Source organism: Phyllobates terribilis, unplaced genomic scaffold, assembly GCF_046119375.1.
Source record: "Phyllobates terribilis strain yellow unplaced genomic scaffold, ASM4611937v1 Scaffold_1__5_contigs__length_1240528914, whole genome shotgun sequence".
NCBI classification, from domain to species: domain Eukaryota; kingdom Metazoa; phylum Chordata; class Amphibia; order Anura; family Dendrobatidae; genus Phyllobates; species Phyllobates terribilis.
The window spans coordinates 613,055,387-613,076,061 of NW_027362761.1; the positions used below are offsets into that span (position 1 = coordinate 613,055,387).

Below are 20,675 nucleotides of genomic sequence, written 5' to 3' on the forward strand. Positions count from 1 at the left end.
CAGAGGGATCTATTATATAGAGTCATTACACACAGGGATCTATTATATAGAGTTATAACACACAGAGGGATCTATTATATAAAGTCATTACACACAGTGATTTATTATAGTCATTACACACAGAAGGATCTATTATATAGAGTCATTACACACAGAGGGATCTATTATATAGAGTCATTACACACAGAGGGATCTATTATATAGAGTCATTACACACAGGGATCTATTATATAGAGTCATTACACACAGAGGGATCTATAATGTAGTCAAAACACACAGAGGGATCTATTATATAGAGTCATTACACACAGAGGGATCTATTATGTAGTCAAAACACACAGAGGGATCTATTATATAGAGTCATTACACACAGAGCGATCTATTATATAGAGTCATTACACACAGAGGAATCTATTATATAGAGTCATTACACACAGAGTGATCTATTATATAGAGTCATTATACACAGAGGGATCTATTATATAGAGTCATTACACACAGAGGGATCTATTATATAGAGTCATTACACCAAGAGGGGTCTATTATATAGAGTCATTACACACAGAGGGATCTATTATGTAGAGTCATTACACACAGAGGGATCTATTATATAGAATCATTACACACACAGGGATCTATTATATAGAGTCATTACACACAGAGGGATCTATCATATAGAGTCATTACACACAGAGGGATCTATTATATAGAGTCATTACACACAGAGGGATCTATTATATAGAGTCATTACACACAGAGGGATCTATTATATAGAGTCATTACACACAGGGATCTATTATATAGAGTCATTACACACAGAGGGATCTATTATATAGAGTCATTACACACAAAGGGATCTATTATGTAGTCATTACACACAGAGGGATCTATTATATAGAGTCATTACACACAGAGTGATCTATTATATAGAGTCATTACACACAGAGTGATCTATTATATATAGAGTCATTACACACAGAGTGATCTATTATATAGAGTCATTACACACAGCGTGATCTATTATATAGAGTCATTACACACAGGGATCTATTATATAGAGTCATTACACAGAGGGATCTATTATAGTCATTACACACAGAGGGATCTATTATATAGTCATTACACAGGGATCTATTATATAGAGTCGTTACACACAGAGGGATCTATTATATAGAGTCATTACACACAGAGGGATCTATTATATAGAGTCATTACACACAGAGGGATCTATTATATAGAGACATTACACACAGAGGGATCTATTATATAGAGTCATTACACACAGAGGGTTCTATTATATAGAGTCATTACACACAGAGGGATCTATTATATAGAGTCATTACACACAGAGGGCTTTATTATATAGAGTCATTCCACACAGAGGGATCTATTCTATAGTCATTACACGCAGAGGGATCTGTTATATAAAGTCATTACACACAGGGATCTTTTCTATAGAGTCATTACACACAGAGCGATCTATTATATAGAGTCATTACACACAGAGCGATCTATTATATAGAGTCATTACACACAGAGCGATCTTTTATATAGAGTCATTACACACAGAGGGATCTATTATATAGAGACATTACACACAGAGGGATCTATTATATAGAGTCATTACACACAGAGTGATCTCTTATATAGAGTCATTACACACAGATGGATCTATTATATAGAGTCATTACACACAGAGCGATCTATTATATCTCCACTGCCTCTTCCTCCCCCCTGCGATCTCCACTTCCTCCTCCTCCCCTCCTGCGATCTCTACTTCCTCCCCCCCGCGATCTCCACTGCCTCCTCCTCTCCCCCGCGATCTCCACCGTCTCCCCCCCTGCAATCTCCACTGCCTCCCCCCCGCGATCTTCACTGCCTCCTCCTCCCCCTGCGATCTCCACTGCCTCCTCCTCCCCCCTGCGATCTCTACTGCCTCCTCCCCTGCGATCTCCACTGCCCCCCCTGCGATCTCCACTGCCTCCCCTCCTGCGATCTTCACTGCCTCTTCCTCCCCTGTGATCTCCACTGCCTCTTCCTCCCCTGCGATCTCCATTGCCTCCTCCACCCCTGCGATCTCCACTACCTCCTCCCCCCTCTGCGATCTCCACTACCTCCTCCCCCCTGCGATCTCCACTGCCTCCTCCTCCCCTGCGATATCCACTGCCTCCTCCTCCCTTGCGATCTTCACTGCCTCCTCCTACCCCACTGCGATCTCCACTACCTCCTCCTCCCCTGCGATCTCCACTGCCTCCTCCTCCCCCCTGCGATCTCCACTACCTCCTCCTCCCCTGCGATCTCCGCTGCCTCCTCCTCCCCTGCGATCTCCACTGCCTCCTCCCCCCTGCGATCTCCACTGCCTCCTCCCCCCCTGCAATCTCCACTGCCTCCTCCTCCTCCCCCCTGCGATCTCCACTGCCTCCTCCTCCTCCCCTGCAATCTCCACTGCCTCCTCCTCCTCCCCCCTGCGATCTCCACTGCCTCCTCCTCCCCTGCGATCTCCACTGCCTCCTCCTCCCCTGCGATCTCCACTGCCTCCTCCCCCCTGCGATCTCCACTGCCTCCTCCTCCCCTGCGATCTCCACTGCCTCCTCCTCCCCTGCGATATCCACTGCCTCCTCCTCCCCCCCTGCGATCTCCAATGCTTTATCCTCCCCTGCGATCTCCACTGCCTCCTCCTCCCCCTGCGATCTCCACTGCCTCCTTCCCCCCTGCGATCTCCACTGCCTCCCCCCCTGCGATCTCCACTGCCTCCTCCTCCCCTGCGATGCCCACTGCCTCCTCCCCTCCGATCACTGCCTCCTCCCCCCTGCGATCTCCACTGCCTCCTCCTCCCCCCTGCGATCTCCACTTCCTCCTCCCCCCCCTGCGATCTCTACTTCCTCCCCCCCTGCGATCTCCACTGCCTCCTCCTCCCCCCGCGATCTCCACCGTCTCCCGCCTGCAATCTCCACTGCCTCCCCCCCGCAATCTTCACTGCCTCCTCCTCCCCCCTGCGATCTCCACTGCCTCCTCCTCCCCCCTGCGATCTCTACTGCCTCCTCCCCTGCGATCTCCACTGCCCCCCCTGCGATCTCCACTGCCTCACCCCCTGCGATCTTCACTGCCTCTTCCTCCCCTGTGATCTCCACTGCCTCTTCCTCCCCTGCGATCTCCATTGCCTCCTCCCCCCTCTGCGATCTCCACTACCTCCTCCCCCCTCTGCGATCTCCAATACCTCCTCCCCCCTGCGATCTCCACTGCCTCCTCCTCCCCTGCGATATCCACTGCCTCCTCCTCCCTTGCGATCTTCACTACCTCCTCCCCCCTGCGATCTCCACTGCCTCCTCCTCCCCTGCGATCTCCACTGCCTCCTCCCCCCCTGCGATCTCCACTGCCTCCTCCTCCCCCCCTGCGATCTCCACTGCCTCCTCCTCCCCCCCTGCGATCTCCACTGACTCCTCCTCCCCCCTGCGATCTCCACTGACTCCTCCTCCCCCCTTGCGATCTCCACTGACTCCTCCTCCCCCCCTGCGATCTCCACTGACTCCTCCTCCCCCCCTGCAATCTCCACTGACTCCTCCTCCCCCCACTGCAATCTCCACTGCCTCCTCCTCCCCCTGCGATCTCCACTGCCTCCTCCTCCCCCCCTGCGATCTCCACTGACTCCTCCTCCCCCCCTGCGATCTCCACTGACTCCTCCTCCCCCCCCTGCGATCTCCACTGACTCCTCCCCCCTGCGATCTCCACTGACTCCTCCTCCCCCCTGCGATCTCCACTGACTCCTCCTCCCCCCTGCGATCTCCACTGACTCCTCCTCCCCCCCTGCAATCTCCACTGACTCCTCCTCCCCCCGCTGCAATCTCCACTGCCTCCTCCTCCCCCCTGTGATCTCCACTGACTCCTCCTTCCCCCCCTGCGATCTCCACTGACTCCTCCTCCCCCCCTGCGATCTCCACTGACTCCTCCTCCCCCCCTGCGATCTCCACTGACTCCTCCTCCCCCCCTGCGATCTCCACTGCCTCCTCCTCCCCCCACTGCAATCTCCACTGCCTCCTCCTCCCCCCTGCAATCTCCACTGACTCCTCCTCCCCCCCTGCAATCTCCACTGACTCCTCCTCCCCCATGCAATATCCACTGACTCCTCCTCCCCCCCTGCAATCTCCACTGCCTCCTCCTCCCCCCTGCAATCTCCACTGCCTCCTCCTCCTCCCCTGCAATCTCCACTGCCTCCTCCTCCCCCCTGCGATCTCCACTGCCTCCTCCCCTGCGATCTCCACTGCCTCCTCCCCCCCCTGCGATCTCCACTGCCTCCTCCCCCCTGCGATCTCCACTGCCTCCTCCTCCCCCCCTGCGATCTCCACTGCCTCCTCCTCCTCCCCCTGCGATCTCCACTGACTCCTCCTCCCCCCTGCAATCTCCACTGCCTCCTCCTCCTCCCCCCTGCGATCTCCACTGCCTCCTCCTCCTCCCCTGCAATCTCCACTGCCTCCTCCTCCCTGCGATCTCCACTGCCTCCTCCTCCTCCCCCTGCGATCTCCACTACCTCCTCCTCCCCTGCGATCTCCACTGCCTCCTCCTCCTCCCCTGCGATCTCCACTGCCTCCTCCCCCCTGTGATCTCCACTGCCTCCTCCTCCCCCCCTGCGATCTCCAATGCTTTATCCTCCCCTGCGATCTCCACTGCCTCCTTCCCCCCCTGCGATCTCCACTGCCTCCTCCTTCTCCCCCCTGCGATCTCCACTGCCTCCTCCTCCCCTGCCTCCTCCTCCCCCCTACGATCTCCACTGCCTCCTCCTTCCCTGCGATCTCCACTTCCTCCTCCTCCCCCCTACGATCTCCACTGCCTCCTCCTCTGCGATCTCCACTTCCTCCTCCTCCCCCCTACGATCTCCACTGCCTCCTCCTCCTCCCTGCGATCTCCACTTCCTCCTCCTCCCCTGCGATCTCCACTGCCTCCTCCTCCCCCCTACGATCTCCACTGCCTCCTCCTCCCCTGCGATCTCCACTGCCTCCTCCTCCCCCCTACGATCTCCACTGCCTCCTCCTCCCCCCTACGATCTCCACTGCCTCCTCCTCCTCCTCCCCCCTACGATCTCCACTGCCTCCTCCTCCCCTCTTCGGCCTCTGAGGAAGTGATGTGTCGGTCGTCAATAGTCTGAGGAGGTTCGCTCAAGACTTCAAAGATTAATTTCCAAAACTTAACAAATAAGTGACAAGAGCAGGAATGTAAAGAATAAGCGCAACAGTCAGGCAAGCTGCACTGCGAGGGGAAGGACCTGTGATGACGTCACCACCACGTGATCAGTGTAGGAGGGGGCGGAGACCAGAAAATGTGTAATAAAGGACCTGGCATGATGTCATAGTCATGTGATCAGGGGCGGACAGTCACTACAACATTGCAGTACTAAGCCCCGCCTCCTGATCGCATCACGTGCTGTTCATGACCTCAGCGCAGGTCCTTACTCTCCTGCTGTGTAAAAGATCCTGTTTTTATTTGACTATAGCTCTCTGGTTCTCTCTGTTATCAGCCACTATCCAAAGAACTATAAACAAGAGCTAATTACATAGAGAGAAACCAGGAAACACCTGAAAGCCTCACATCATAATACAGGTCTGTAAGGTAAGAACCGGAGGCCGAGAGTCCCCATCCATCAGTGATCGGAGCCTTAGTTACAGGATCCATCGGTCGTGGTTGGTGACCTCTTCTAGATGTGATTGGAGCCTTAGTTACAGGATCCATCGCTCGTGGTGATCGTAGGGGGGAGGAGGAGGCAGTGGAGATCGCAGGGGAGGAGGAGGAAGTGGAGATCGCAGGGGAGGAGGAGGAAGTGGAGATCGCAGGGGGGTGGAGGAGGAGGAGGCAGTGGAGATTGCAGGGGGGGAGGAGGAGTCAGTGGAGATCGCAGGGGGAGGAGGAGGAGGCAGTGGAGATCGCAGGGGGGAGGAGGAGGCAGTGGAGATCGCAGGGGGGAGGAGGAGGCAGTGGAGATTGCAGTGGGGGGAGGAGGAGGCAGTGGAGATTGCAGGGGGGGAGGAGGAGGCAGTAGAGATCGCAGGGGGGAGGAGGAGGCAGTGGAGATTGCAGTGGGGGGAGGAGGAGGCAGTGGAGATTGCAGGGGGGGAGGAGGAGTCAGTGGAGATCGCAGGGGGGGAGGAGGAATCAGTGGAGATCGCAAGGGGGGAGGAGGAGTCAGTGGAGATCGCAGGGGGGAGGAGGAGTCAGTGGAGATCGCAGGGGGGGAGGAGGAGGCAGTGGAGATCGCAGGGGGGGAGGAGGAGGCAGTGGTGATCGCGGGGGGGAGGAGGAGGCAGTGGAGATCGCAGGGGGGGAGGAGGAGGCAGTGGAGATCGCAGGGGGGGAGGAGGCAGTGGAGATCGCAGGGGGGGAGGAGGCAGTGGAGATCGCAGGGGAGGAGGAGGCAGTGGAGATCGCAGGGGGGAGGAGGTAGTGAAGATCGCAAGGGAGGAGGAGGCAGTGGATATCGCAGGGGAGGAGGAGGCAGTGGATATCGCAGGGGAGGAGGAGGCAGTGGATATCGCAGGGGAGGAGGAGGCAGTGGAGATCGCAGGGGGGAGGAGGTATTGGAGATCGCAGAGGGGGGAGGAGGTAGTGGAGATCGCAGAGGGGGGAGGAGGCAATGGAGATCGCAGGGGAGGAAGAGGCAGTGGAGATCACAGGGGAGGAAGAGGCAGTGAAGATCGCAGGGGGGGAGGCAGTGGAGATCGCAGGGGGGGCAGTGGAGATCGCAGGGGAGGAGGCAGTAGAGATCGCAGGGGGGAGGAGGAGGCAGTGGAGATCGCAGGGGGGAGGAGGAGGCAGTGAAGATTGCGGGGGGGAGGCAGTGGAGATTGCAGGCGGGAGACGGTGAAGATCGCGGGGGGAGGAGGAGGCAGTGGAGATCGCAGGGGGGGAGGAAGTAGAGATCGCAGGGGGGGGGAGGAGGAAGTGGAGATCGCAGGGGGGAGGAGGAGGCAGTGGAGATCGCAGGGGGGAGGAGGCAGTGATCGGAGGGGAGGAGGCAGTGGGCATCGCAGGGGAGGAGGAGGCAGTGGAGATCGCAGGGGGGGAGGCAGTGGAGATCGCAGGAGGGAAGGAGGCAGTGGAGATCGCAGGGGGAGGAGGAGGCAGTGGAGATCGCAGGGGAGGATAAAGCATTGGAGATCGCAGGGGGGGAGGAGGAGGCAGTGGATATCGCAGGGGAGGAGGAGGCAGTGGAGATCGCAGGGGAGGAGGAGGCAGTGGAGATCGCAGGGGGGAGGAGGCAGTGGAGATCGCAGGAGAGGAGGAGGCAGTGGAGATCGCAGGGGAGGAGGAGGCAGTGGAGATCGCAGGGGAGGAGGAGGCAGTGGAGATCGCAGAGGAGGAGGAGGCAGTGGAGATCGCAGAGGAGGAGGAGGCAGTGGAGATCGCAGGGGAGGAGGAGGCAGTGGAGATCGCAGGGGAGGAGGAGGCAGTGGAGATCGCAGGGGAGGAGGAGGCAGTGGAGATCGCAGGGGAGGAGGAGGCAGTGGAGATCGCAGGGGAGGAGGAGGCAGTGGAGATCGCAGGGGGGAGGAGGAGGAGGCAGTGGAGATTGCAGGGGAGGAGGAGGAGGCAGTGGAGATCGCAGGGGGGAGGAGGAGGAGGCAGTGGAGATTGCAGGGGGGAGGAGGCAGTGGAGATCGCAGGGGGGAGGAGGCAGTGGAGATCGCAGGGGAGGAGGTGGCAGTGGAGATCGCAGGGGAGGAGGAGGTAGTGGAGATCGCAGGGGGGAGGAGGAGGCAGTGGAGATCGCAGGGGAGGAGGAGGTAGTGGAGATCGCAGTGGGGTAGGAGGAGGCAGTGAAGATCGCAAGGGAGGAGGAGGCAGTGGATATCGCAGGGGAGGAGGAGGCAGTGGAGATCGCAGGGGGGAGGAGGTAGTGGAGATCGCAGAGGGGGGAGGAGGTAGTGGAGATCGCAGGGGTGGAGGAGGCAATGGAGATCGCAGGGGAGGAAGAGGCAGTGGAGATCACAGGGGAGGAAGAGGCAGTGAAGATCGCAGGAGGGGAGGCAGTGGAGATCGCAGGGGGGGCAGTGGAGATCGCAGGGGAGGAGGCAGTAGAGATCGCAGGGGGGAGGAGGAGGCAGTGGAGATCGCAGGGGGGAGGAGGCAGTGATCGGAGGGGAGGAGGCAGTGGGCATCGCAGGGGAGGAGGAGGCAGTGGAGATCGCAGGGGGGGAGGCAGTGGAGATCGCAGGAGGGAAGGAGGCAGTGGAGATCGCAGGGGGAGGAGGAGGCAGTGGAGATCGCAGGGGAGGATAAAGCATTGGAGATCGCAGGGGGGAGGAGGCAGTAATCGGAGGGGAGGAGGCAGTGGAGATCGCAGGGGGGGAGGCAGTGGAGATCGCAGGGGAGGAGGATGCAGTGGAGATCACAGGGGGCAGGAGGAGGAGGCAGTGGAGATCGCAGGGGGGAGGAGGCAGTGGAGATCGCAGGGGGGGAGGAGGCAGTGGAGATCGCAGGGGGGGAGGAGGCAGTGAAGATCGCAGGGGAGGAGGAGGCAGTGGAGATTGCAGGGGAGGAGGCAGTGAAGATTGCAGGGGAGGAGGCAGTGAAGATTGCAGGGGAGGAGGCAGTGGAGATTGCAGGGGAGGAGGAGGAGGCAGTGGAGATCGCAGGGGGGGAGGAGGCAGTGGGGATCACAGGGGAGGAGGAGGAGGCAGTGGAGATCACAGGGGGGGATGGTGGAGATCGCAGGGGGGGGGCAGTGGAGATCGCAGGGGAGGAGGAGGAGGCAGTGGAGATCACAGGGGGGGGGAGGAGGAGGCAGTGGAGATTGCAGGGGGGGCAGTGGAGATCGCAGGGGTGGAGGAGGCAGTGAAGATCGCAGGGTAGGAGGAGGCAGTGGAGATCGCAGGGGAGGAGGAGGCAGTGGAGATCGCAGGGGGGGAGGAGGCAGTGGAGATCGCAGGGGGGGAGGAGGCAGTGGAGATCGCAGGGGAGGAGGAGGAGGCAGTGGAGACCGCAGGGGGGGGATGGAGGAGATCGCAGGGGGGGAGGAGGAGGCAGTGGAGATCGCAGGGGGGGAAGAAGTAGAGATCGCAGGGGGGGAGGAGGAGGCAGTGGAGATCGCAGGGGCGGAGGAGGCAGTGATCACTGGGGAGGAGGCAGTGGAGATCGCAGGGGAGGAGGAGGCAGAGGAGATCGCAGGGGAGGAGGAGGCAGTGGAGATTGCAGGGGAGGAGGAGGCAGTGGAAATTGCAGAGGAGAAGGCAGTAGAGATCGCAGGGGGGAGGAGGAGGCAGTGGAGATCGCAGGGGGAGGAGGAGGCAGTGGAGATTGCTGGGGAGGGAGTGGAGATCGCAGGGGAGGAGGCGGCAGTGGAGATCGCAGAGGGGGAGGAGGCAGTGGAGATCGCAGGGGAGGAGGAGGCAGTGGAGATCGCAGGGGAGGAGGAGGCAGTGGAGATCGCAGGGGAGGAGGAAGCAGTGGAGATCGCAGAGGAAGAGGGGGCAGTGGAGATCGCAGGGCAGGAAGAGGCAGTGGAGATAGCAGGGGGGAGGAGGAGGCAGGGGAGATCGTAGGGGAGGAGGAAGCAGTGGATATCGCAGGGGAGGAGGAGGTAGTGGAGATCGCAGGGGGGAGTTGGAGGCAGCGGAGATCGCATGGGAGGAGGAGGCAGTGAAGATCGCAGGGGAGGAGGAGGCAGTGGAGATCGCAGGGGAGGAGGAGGCAGTGAAGATTGCAGGGGAGGAGGCAGTGGAGATCGCAGGGGAGGAGGAAGAGGCAGTGGAGATCGCAGGGGGGGAGGAGGCAGTGGAGATCACAGGGGAGGAGGAGGAGGCAGTGGAGATCACAGGGGGGGATGGTGGAGATCGCAGGGGGGGCAGTGGAGATCGCAGGGGAGGAGGACGAGGCAGTGGAGATCACAGGGGGGAGGAGGTGGAGATTGCAGGGGGGGAGGAGGCAGTGGAGATCGCAGGGGTGGAGGAGGCAGTGAAAATCGCAGGGGAGGAGGAGGCAGTGGAGATTGCAGGGGAGGAGGCAGTGGAGATTGCAGGGGAGGAGGCAGTGGAGATCGCAGGGGAGGAGGAGGAGGCAGTGGAGATCGCAGGGGAGGAGGCAGTGGAGATCGCAGGGGGGGAGGAGGCAGTGGAGATCACAGGGGAGGAGGAGGCAGTGGAGATCGCAGGGGGGATGGTGGAGATCGCAGGGGGGGAGGAGGAGGCAGGGGAGATCGCAGGGGGAGAGGAAGTAGAGATCGCAGGGGGGGAGGAGGAGGCAGTGGAGATCGCAGGGGCGGAGGAGGCAGTGATCACTGGGGAGGAGGCAGTGGAGATCGCAGGGGGGAGGAGGAGGCAGTGGAGATCGGAGGGGGGGAGGAAGCAGTGGAGATCGCAGGGGAGGAGGAGGCAGTGGAGATTGCAGGGGAGGAGGAGGCAGTGGAAATTGCAGAGGAGAAGGCAGTAGAGATCGCAGGGGGGAGGAGGAGGCAGTGGAGATCGCAGGGGGGAGGAGGAGGCAGTGGAGATCGCAGGGGGGAGAAGGAGGCAGTGGAGATTGCAGGGGAGGGAGGAGGGAGTGGAGATCGCAGGGGAGGAGGCGTCTTGTAGATGTGATCGGAGCCTTAGTTACAGGGTCCATTTGTCGTGGTCGGTGACATCTTGTAGATGTGATCGGAGCTTTAGTTACAGGATCCATCGGTCGTGGTCGGTGACATCTTGTAGATGTGATCGGAGCCTTAGTTACAGGAGCCATCGGTCGTGGTTTGTGACGTCTTGTAGATGTGATCGGAGCCTTAGTTACAGGATCCATCGGTCGTGGTCGGTGACGTCTTGTAGATGTGATCGGAGCCTTAGTTACAGGATCCATCGGTCGTGGTTGGTGACGTCTTGTAGATGTGATCGGGTCCTTAGTTACAGGATCCATCGGTTGTGGTTGGTGACGTCTTGTTGATGTGATCGGAACCTTAGTTACAGGATCCATCGCTTGTGGTCTTAGACGTCTTGTAGATGTGATCGGAGCCTTAGTTACAGGATCCATCGGTCGTGGTCGGTGACGTCTTGTAGATGTGATTGGAGCCTTAGTTACAGGATCCATCGGTCGTGGTCGGTGACGTCTTGTAGATGTGATCGGAGCCTTAGTTACAGGATCCCTCGGTCGTGGTCGGTGACGTTTTGTACATGTGATCGGAGCCTTAGTTACAAGATCCATCGGTCGTGGTCGGTGATGTCTTGTAGATGTGATCGGAGCCTTAGTTACAGGATCCATCGCTCGTGGTCGGTGACGTCTTGTAGATGTGATTGGAGCCTTAGTTACAGGTTCCATCGGTCGTGGTCGGTGACGTCTTGTAGATGTGATCGGAGCCTTAGTTACAGGATCCATTTGTCGTGGTCGGTGACGTTTTGTAGATGTGATCGGAGCCTTAGTTTCAGGATCCATCGCTCGTGGTCGGTGACGTCTTGTAGATGTGATCGGAACCTTAGTTACAGGATCCATCAGTGGTTGGTGACGTCTTGTAGATGTGATCGGAGCCTTAGTTACAGGATCCATCGGTCGTGGTTGGTGACGTCTTGTAGATGTGATCGGAGCCTTAGTTACAGTATCCATCGGTCGTGGTCGGTGATGTCTTGTAGATGTGATCGGAGCCTTAGTTACAGGATCCATCGGTCGTGGTCGGTGACGTCTTGTAGATGTGATCGGAGCCTTAGTTACAGGATCCATCGCTCGTGGTCGGTGACGTCTTGTAGATGTGATCGGAGCCTTAGTTACAGGATCCATCAGTGGTTGGTGACGTCTTGTAGATGTGATCGGAGCCTTAGTTACAGGATCCATCGCTCGTAGTTGTTGACCTCTTGTAGATGTGATTGGAGCCTTAGTTACAGGATCCATCGCTCGTGGTCGGTGACGTCTTGTAGATGTGATCACAGCCTTAGTTACAGGATCCATCGCTCGTGGTCGGTGACTTCTTGTAGATGTGATCGGGTCCTTAGTTACAGGATCCATCGGTCGTGGTTGGTGACGTCTTGTAGATGTGATCGGGTCCTTAGTTACAGGATCCATCGGTCGTGGTCGGTGACGTCTTGTAGATGTGATCGGAGCCTTAGTTACAGGATCCATCGGTCGTGGTCGATGATGTCTTGTAGATGTGATCGGAGCCTTAGTTACAGGATCCATCGGTCGTGGTCAGTGACGTCTTGTAGATGTGATCGGAGCCTTAGTTACAGGATCCCTCGGTCGTGGTCGGTGACGTTTTGTACATGTGATCGGAGCCTTAGTTACAAGATCCATCGGTCGTGGTCGGTGATGTCTTGTAGATGTGATCGGAGCCTTAGTTACAGGATCCATCGGTCGTGGTCGGTGACGTCTTGTAGATGTCATCGGAGCCTTAATTACAGGATCCATCGCTCGTGGTTGGTGACGTCTTGTAGATGTGATCGGAGCCTTAGTTACAGGATCCATCGCTCGTGGTCGGTGACGTCTTGTAGATGTGATCGGAGCCTTAGTTACAGGATCCATCGCTCGTGGTCGGTGACGTCTTGTAGATGTGATTGGAGCCTTAGTTGCAGGGTCCATCGGTCGTGGTTTGTGACGTCTTGTAGATGTGATCGGAGCCTTAGTTGCAGAATCCATCGGTCGTGGTCGGTGATGTCTTGTAGATGTGTTCGGAAACTTAGTTACAGGATCCATTTGTCGTGGTCGGTGACGTCTTGTAGATGTTTTTGGAGCCTTAGTTACAGGATCCATCGGTCGTGGTTGGTGACGTCTTGTAGATGTGATCGGAGCCTTAGTTACAGGATCCATCGGTCGTGGTCGGTGACGTCTTGTAGATGTGATCAGAGCTTTAGTTACAGGATCCATCGGTCGTGGTTGGTGACGTCTTGTAGATGTGATCGGAGCCTTAGTTACAGGATCCATCGGTCGTGGTCGGTGACGTCTTGTTGATGTGATCGGAACCTTAGTTACAGGATCCATCGCTTGTGGTCGGAGACGTCTTGTAGATGTGATCGGAGCCTTAGTTACAGGAACCATCGCTCGTGGTCGGTGACGTCTTGTCGATGTAATCGGAGCCTTAGTTACAGGATCCATCGGTCGTGGTCGGTGACGTCTTGTAGATGTGACCGGATCCTTAGTTACAGGATCCATCGGTCGTGGTCGGTGGCGTCTTGTAGATGTGATCGGAGCCTTAGTTACAGGATCCATCCGTCGTGGTCTGTGACGTCTTGTAGATGTGACCGGAGCCTTAGTTACAGGATCCGTCGCTTGTGGTCGGTGATGTTTTGTAGATGTGATCGGAGCCTTAGTTACAGGATCCATCGCTCGTGGTCGGTGACGTCTTGTAGATGTGATTGGACCCTTAGTTACAGGTTCCATCGGTCGTGGTCGGTGACGTCTTGTAGATGTGATCGGAGCCTTAGTTACAGGATCCATTTGTCGTGGTCGGTGACGTTTTGTAGATGTGATCGGAGCCTTAGTTTCAGGATCCATCGCTCGTGGTTGGTGACGTCTTTTAGATGTGATCGGAGCCTTAGTTACAGGATCCATCGCTCGTGGTCGGTGACGTCTTGTAGATGTGATCGGAGCCTTAGTTACAGGATCCATCGCTCGTGGTTGGTGACGTCTTGTAGATGTGATCGGAGAGTTAGTTACAGGATCCATCGGTCGTGGTTGGTGATGTCTTGTAGATGTGATCGGAGCCTTAGTTACACGATCCATCGGTTGTGGTTGGTGATGTCTTGTAGATGTGATCGGAGCCTAAGTTACACGATCCATCACAGGTCGGTGACGTCTTGTAGATGTGATCGGATCCTTAGTTACAGGATCCATCGGTCGTGGTCGGTGACGTCTTGTAGATGTGATCGGAGCCTTAGTTACAGGATCCATCGGTTGTGGTCGGTGACGTCTTGTAGATGTGATCGGAGCCTTAGTTACAGGATCCATCAGAGGTCGGTGACGTCTTGTAGATGTGATCGGATCCTTACTTAAAGGATCCATCAGAGGTCGGTGATGTCTTGTAGATGTGATCGGATCCTTAGTTACAGGATCCATCGCTCGTGGTTGGTGACGTCTTGTAGATGTGATGGAAGCCTTAGTTGCAGAATCCATTGGTCGTGGTCGGTGTCGTCTTGTAGATATGATCGGAGCCTTAGTTACAGGATCCATCGGTCGTGGTTGGTGACGTCTTGTAGATGTGATCGGAGCCTTAGTTACAGGATCCATCGGTCTTGCTCGGTGACGTCTTGTAGATGTGACCGGAGCCTTAGTTACAGGATCCATCGGTCGTGGTTGGTGACGTCTTGTAGATGTGATTGGAGCCTTAGTTACAGGTTCCATCGGTCGTGGTCGGTGACGTCTTGTAGATGTGATCGGAGCCTTAGTTACAGGATCCATTTGTCGTGGTCGGTGACGTTTTGTAGATGTGATCGGAGCCTTAGTTTCAGGATCCATCGCTCGTGGTTGGTGACGTCTTTTAGATGTGATCGGAGCCTTAGTTACAGGATTCATCGCTCGTGGTCGGTGACGTCTTGTAGATGTGATCGGAGCCTTAGTTACAGGATCCATCGCTCGTGGTTGGTGATGTCTTTTCGATGTGATTGGAGCCTTAGTTACAGGATCCATCGCTCGTGGTTGGTGACGTCTTGTAGATGTGATCGGAGAGTTAGTTACAGGATCCATCGGTCGTGGTTGGTGATGTCTTGTAGATGTGATCGGAGCCTTAGTTACACAATCCATCACAGGTCGGTGACGTCTTGTAGATGTGATCGGAGCCTTAGTTACACGATCCATCGGTTGTGGTTGGTGATGTCTTGTAGATGTGATCGGAGCCTTAGTTACACGATCCATCACAGGTCGGTGACGTCTTGTAGATGTGATCGGATCCTTAGTTACAGGATCCATCGGTCGTGGTCGGTGACGTCTTGTAGATGTGATCGGAGCCTTAGTTACAGGATCCATCGGTTGTGGTCGGTGACGTCTTGTAGATGTGATCGGAGCCTTAGTTACAGGATCCATCAGAGGTCGGTGACGTGTTGTAGATGTGATCGGATCCTTACTTAAAGGATCCATCAGAGGTCGGTGACGTCTTGTAGATGTGATCGGATCCTTAGTTACAGGATCCATCGCTCGTGGTTGGTGACGTCTTGTAGATGTGATGGAAGCCTTAGTTGCAGAATCCATTGGTCGTGGTCGGTGTCGTCTTGTAGATATGATCCGAGCCTTAGTTACAGGATCCATCGGTCGTGGTTGGTGACGTCTTGTAGATGTGATCGGAGCCTTAGTTACAGGATCCATCGGTCTTGCTCGGTGACGTCTTGTAGATGTCATCGGATCCTTACTTACAGGATCCATCGGTCTTGCTCGGTGACGTCTTGTAGATGTGACCGGAGCCTTAGTTACAGGATCCATCGGTCGTGCTCGGTGACGTCTTGTAGATGTGATCGGAGCCTTAGTTACAGGATCCATCGCTCGTGGTCGGTGACGTCTTGTAGATGTGTTGGATCCTTAGTTACATGATCCATCGGTCTTGGTTGGTGACGTCTTGTAGATGTGATCGGAGCCTTAGTTACAGGGTCCATTTGTCGTGGTCGGTGACATCTTGTAGATGTGATCGGAGCTTTAGTTACAGGATCCATCGGTCGTGGTCGGTGACGTCTTGTAGATATTTTTGGAGCCTTAGTTACAGGATCCATCGGTCGTGGTTGGTGACGTCTTGTAGATGTGATCGGAGCCTTAGTTACAGGATCCATCGGTCGTGGTCGGTGACGTCTTGTAGATGTGATCGGAGCTTTAGTTACAGGATCCATCGGTCGTGGTTGGTGACGTCTTGTAGATGTGATCGGAGCCTTAGTTACAGGATCCATCGGTCGTGGTTGGTGACGTCTTGTTGATGTGATCGGAACCTTAGTTACAGGATCCATCGCTTGTGGTCTTAGACGTCTTGTAGATATGATTGGAGCCTTAGTTACAGGTTTCATCGGTCGTGGTCGGTGACGTCTTGTAGATGTGATCGGATCCTTAGTTACATGATCCATCGGTCGTGGTTGGTGACGTCTTGTAGATGTGATCGGAGCCTTAGTTACAGGATCCATTTGTCGTGGTCTGTGACATCTTGTAGATGTGATCGGAGCTTTAGTTACAGGATCCATCGGTCGTGGTCGGTGACGTCTTGTAGATATTTTTGGAGCCTTAGTTACAGGATCCATCGGTCGTGGTTGGTGACGTCTTGTAGATGTGATCGGAGCCTTAGTTACAGGATCCATCGGTCGTGGTCGGTGACGTCTTGTAGATGTGATCGGAGCTTTAGTTACAGGATCCATCGGTCGTGGTTGGTGACGTCTTGTAGATGTGATCGGAGCCTTAGTTACAGGATCCATCGGTCGTGGTTGGTGACATCTTGTTGATGTGATCGGAACCTTAGTTACAGGATCCATCGCTTGTGGTCTTAGACGTCTTGTAGATATGATTGGAGCCTTAGTTACAGGTTTCATCGGTCGTGGTTGGTGACGTCTTGTTGATGTGATCGGAACCTTAGTTACAGGATCCATCGCTTGTGGTCTTAGACGTCTTGTAGATGTGATCGGAGCCTTAGTTACAGGAACCATCGCTCGTGGTCGGTGACGTCTTTGTAGATGTGATCGGAGCCTTAGTTACAGGAACCATCGCTCGTGGTCGGTGACGTCTTTGTAGATGTGATCGGAGCCTTAGTTACAGGAACCATCGATCGTGGTCTGTGACGTCTTGTAGATGTTTTTGGAGCCTTAGTTACAGGATCCATCGGTCGTGGTTGGTGACTTCTTGTAGATGTGATCGGAGCCTTAGTTACAGGATCCATCGGTCGTGGTCCGTGTCGTCTTGTAGATATGATCGGAACCTTAGTTACAGGATCCATCGGTCGTGGTTGGTGACGTCTTGTAGATGTGATCGGAGCCTTAGTTACAGGATCCATCGCTCGTGGTCGGTGACGTCTTGGAGATGTGATCGGAGCCTTAGTTACAGGATCCATCGCTCGTGGTCGGTGATGTCTTGTAGATGTGATCGGAGCCTTAGTTACAGGATCCATTGGTCGTGGTCGGTGATGTTTTGTAGATGTGATCGGAGCCTTAGTTACAGGATCCATCGGTCGTGGTCGGTGACGTCTTGTAGATGTGATCGGAGCCTTAGTTACAGGATCCATCGCTCGTGGTCGGTGACGTATTGTAGATGTGATCGGAGCCTTAATTACAGGATCCATCGCTCGTGGTTGGTGACGTCTTGTAGATGTGATAGGAGCCTTAGTTACAGGATCCATCGCTCGTGGTCTTTGACGTCTTGTAGATGTGATTGGAGCCTTAATTACAGGATCCATCGCTCGTGGTTGGTGACGTCTTGTAGATGTGATCGGAGCCTTAGTTACAGGATCCATCGCTCGTGGTCTTTGACGTCTTGTTGATGTGATTGGAGCCTTAATTACAGGATCCATCGGTCGTGGTTGGTGACGTCTTGTAGATGTGATTGGAGCCTTAGATACTGGATCCATCGGTCGTGGTCGGTGTCGTCTTGTAGATATGATCGGAGCCTTAGTTACAGGATCCATCAGAGGTCGGTGACGTCTTGTAGATGTGATCGGATCCTTAGTTACAGGATCCATCGGTCGTGGTCGATGACGTCTTGTAGATGTGATCGGAGCCTTAGTTACAGGATCCATCGGTCGTGGTTGGTGACGTCTTGCAGATGTGATCGGAGCCTTAGTTACAGGATCCATCAGAGGTCGGTGACGTCTTGTAGATGTGATCGGATCCTTAGTTACAGGATCCATCGCTCGTGGTTGGTGACATCTTGTAGATGTGATCGGAGCCTTAGTTGCAGAATCCATCTTTCGTGGTCGGTGTCGTCTTGTAGATATGATCAGAGCCTTACTTACAGGATCCATCGGTCGTGGTTGGTGACGTCTTGTAGATGTGATCGGAGCCTTAGTTACAGGATCCATCAGAGGTCGGTGACGTCTTGTAGATGTGATCGGATCCTTAGTTACAGGATCCATCGGTCGTGGTTGGTGACGTCTTGTAGATGTGATCGGAGCCTTAGTTACAGGATCCATCCATTGTGGTCGGTGACGTCTTGTAGATGTGATCGGATCCTTAGTTACACGATCCATCGGTCGAGGTCGGTGACGTCTTGTAGATGTGATCGGAGCCTTAGTTACAGGATCCATCGGTCGTGCTCGGTGACATCTTGTAGATGTGATCGGAGCCTTAGTTACAGGATCCATCGCTTGTGGTTGGTGACGTCTTGTAGATGTGATTGAACCCTTAGTTGCAGGGTCCATCGCTCGTGGTTGGTGACGTCTTGTAGATGTGATCGGAGTCTTAGTTGCAGGATCCATCGGTCGTGGTCGGTGACGTCTTGTAGATGTGATCGGAGCCTTAGTTACAGTATCCATCGGTCGTGCTCGGTGACATCTTGTAGATGTGATCGGAGCCTTAGTTACACGATCCATCGGTCGTGGTCGGTGACGTCTTGTAGATGTGATCGGAGCCTTAGTTACAGGATCCATCGATCGTGGTCGGTGACGTCTTGTAGATGGGATCGGAGCCTTAGTTACAGGATCCATCGGTCGTGGTCGGTGACGTCTTGTAGATGTGATCGGAGCCTTAGTTACACGATCCATCGGTCGTGGTCGGTGACGTCTTGTAGATGTGATCGGAGGCTTAGTTACAGGATCCATCGCTCGTGGTCGGTGTCGTCTTGTAGATGGGATCGGAGCCTTAGTTACAGGATCCATCGGTCGTGGTCGGTGACGTCTTGGAGATGTGATCGGAGCCTTAGTTACAGGATCCATCGGTCGTGGTCGGTGACATCTTGTAGATGTGATCGAAGGCTTAGTTACAGGATCCATCGCTCGTCGTTGTTGTCTGTCTTGTAGCTCATACTTAGCATTTTCCTGCAGTTCCTTAGACATTGAATGGAGTGGATGTGTACATCTGCTTTATTTGTGACAGGCTTTGCAAAGCACTGTGTGCGGAATTGGTGGGTTAGACTTTAGTGATAACTTCAATACTGAGTGCATACCAAACCCTTAATCATGCTGCCTATTTTTTACATCAGGACCTAGCCCCATTTTTTTTAATCTGATGTGTCCTTATATTTGGTGATACTATTTGTATACTTCTACATAGTAGTGTTTCTGAGCTTGATTTTTATGGCACATTGCACTTTATGTTACTAGTAAATTTAGTTTGAAATGTTTCGTGTTTATATAGAAAAAAATCTTAAATTTACCAAAAATTTGGAAAATGTGTGCAATCTTGTAAATGTTTCTGCATGTACGATTGATAGTCATGCCACACAAAATAGTTTAAATAGTCTCAGAGAAGAAGGCTCGTCTATTGGGTTTTCCAACTTTCTTTTTAATATAATGTTTTCTAGATATCAGTGCCGATGACTTGAGGTATCAAAACTTGACCAGGTAGCGGTGTAATGGGAGGTTTGACTCCATAGTTTCATATTCTTTTTTTTTATTTTAGTAGTTGGACCCATGAATAGATTTTTTTTAACAATTGTAGGTTTACTTTAATGTATTCTTTTCTGTTTTAGGCTATGTGCACACGTAGCGTTTTTGATGCGCTTTCGCGGCGGTTTTCCTGCATGCAATGCTTATCCGGATGTGCTGTGCACATGATGTGGAAATTTCCGTTCTGGATTCGCATTGCGTTAAAAAATGCAGCAGGACCATTTCTACCGCGATCCCGCAGCGAATTCGCGCCCATTGAGGTCCATTGAAACGCAGCAGACCCGCAGGTATATGTGGATTTACTTCTTTTAAATTAAAGTCAATGGCCGCGAATTCACAGCGGAAACGCGGTGCGGGTGGTATCTGGGTTGGAGAGGAGACTACAACTCCTCTCATCCCGACCGCCGCTCCCGCTGATAACAGCGAGAGCGGCGTGGATGGGAGGAGCAGTAGTCTTCCCAGCCAAGCCGGCTACCATGCGGTGTAAAAAAAAAAAGAAAAAACAAAGTAAAAATTTAAAAAAAAAACTTCTATACTCACATGTCCGGCTCCCCCTGGTGTCCTGCTGGTCCTTGGCGGCAATCCTCTTCTCCCGGCAGCCTTCGGTATACTCGCTCCCCGCAGTGTACTGAGCTGCCAGGACCTGCGGTCACGTCAGTGATCACCTGATTGCTCACATGACCTCATCCTGGGAACTTTCAGAAGAAAGTTCCCAGGGTGATGGCAGTGAGAGCTCACCGGGGTTGATCAGCTGATGAACCCCAGTGACCTCCTGCAGCAGCATGTATACTGACAGGGGTGATTTTACACTCCTGTCAGTATACACTGCTGTCTTCTACAGCAGTGACATCAAGATTGCTGATGCCACTGCTGTAGAAGTGACACGGATCGTCGTGTAACACACGGCGGTACGTGGACTGCGTCGTTGATGGCAGACAGGTGAGGAATATGGTTGTTTGTTATGTTACGTTTTTTTCAAAGTGTGTTTTTTATTTAATTGAAATACTTTATTCTGGCCGTGTTTTTATTGAAAAGGTGGTGACCATTTTACTACGCTGTTAGTAATGGGGGCGTCTTATAGACGCCCTCCATTACTAACCTGAGCTTCACGTCAGCCGCCAATACAATGCTGACGTGAACCCCAACCCCATTACGACACTCGCCACCGCTACTGGGCAGTGGGAAGAGCGGAGGCTATGCGCCATATCTGGAACTGCTGAGGGGTGATATTAATAGCTGCGGA

General features: G+C 54.2%; 1 protein-coding gene across 5 annotated transcripts in view; it reads left to right on the plus strand.

The window, feature by feature from the left end:
* LOC141272500 (uncharacterized) overlaps positions 1-20,675 on the plus strand; it is a 312,347-nt gene that overhangs the window by 250,270 nt on the left and 41,402 nt on the right. For 2 of the 5 annotated variants that reach the window (XM_073683310.1, XM_073683334.1), the window contains exon 1: positions 5,383-5,601. The exons of the other annotated variants lie outside the window; for them this stretch is intronic. The gene's annotated coding sequence lies outside the window, so the exon portion shown is untranslated. Of the gene's footprint in view, positions 1-5,382; positions 5,602-20,675 lie in introns of those variants that run through there. 5 annotated transcript variants of the gene reach the window in all.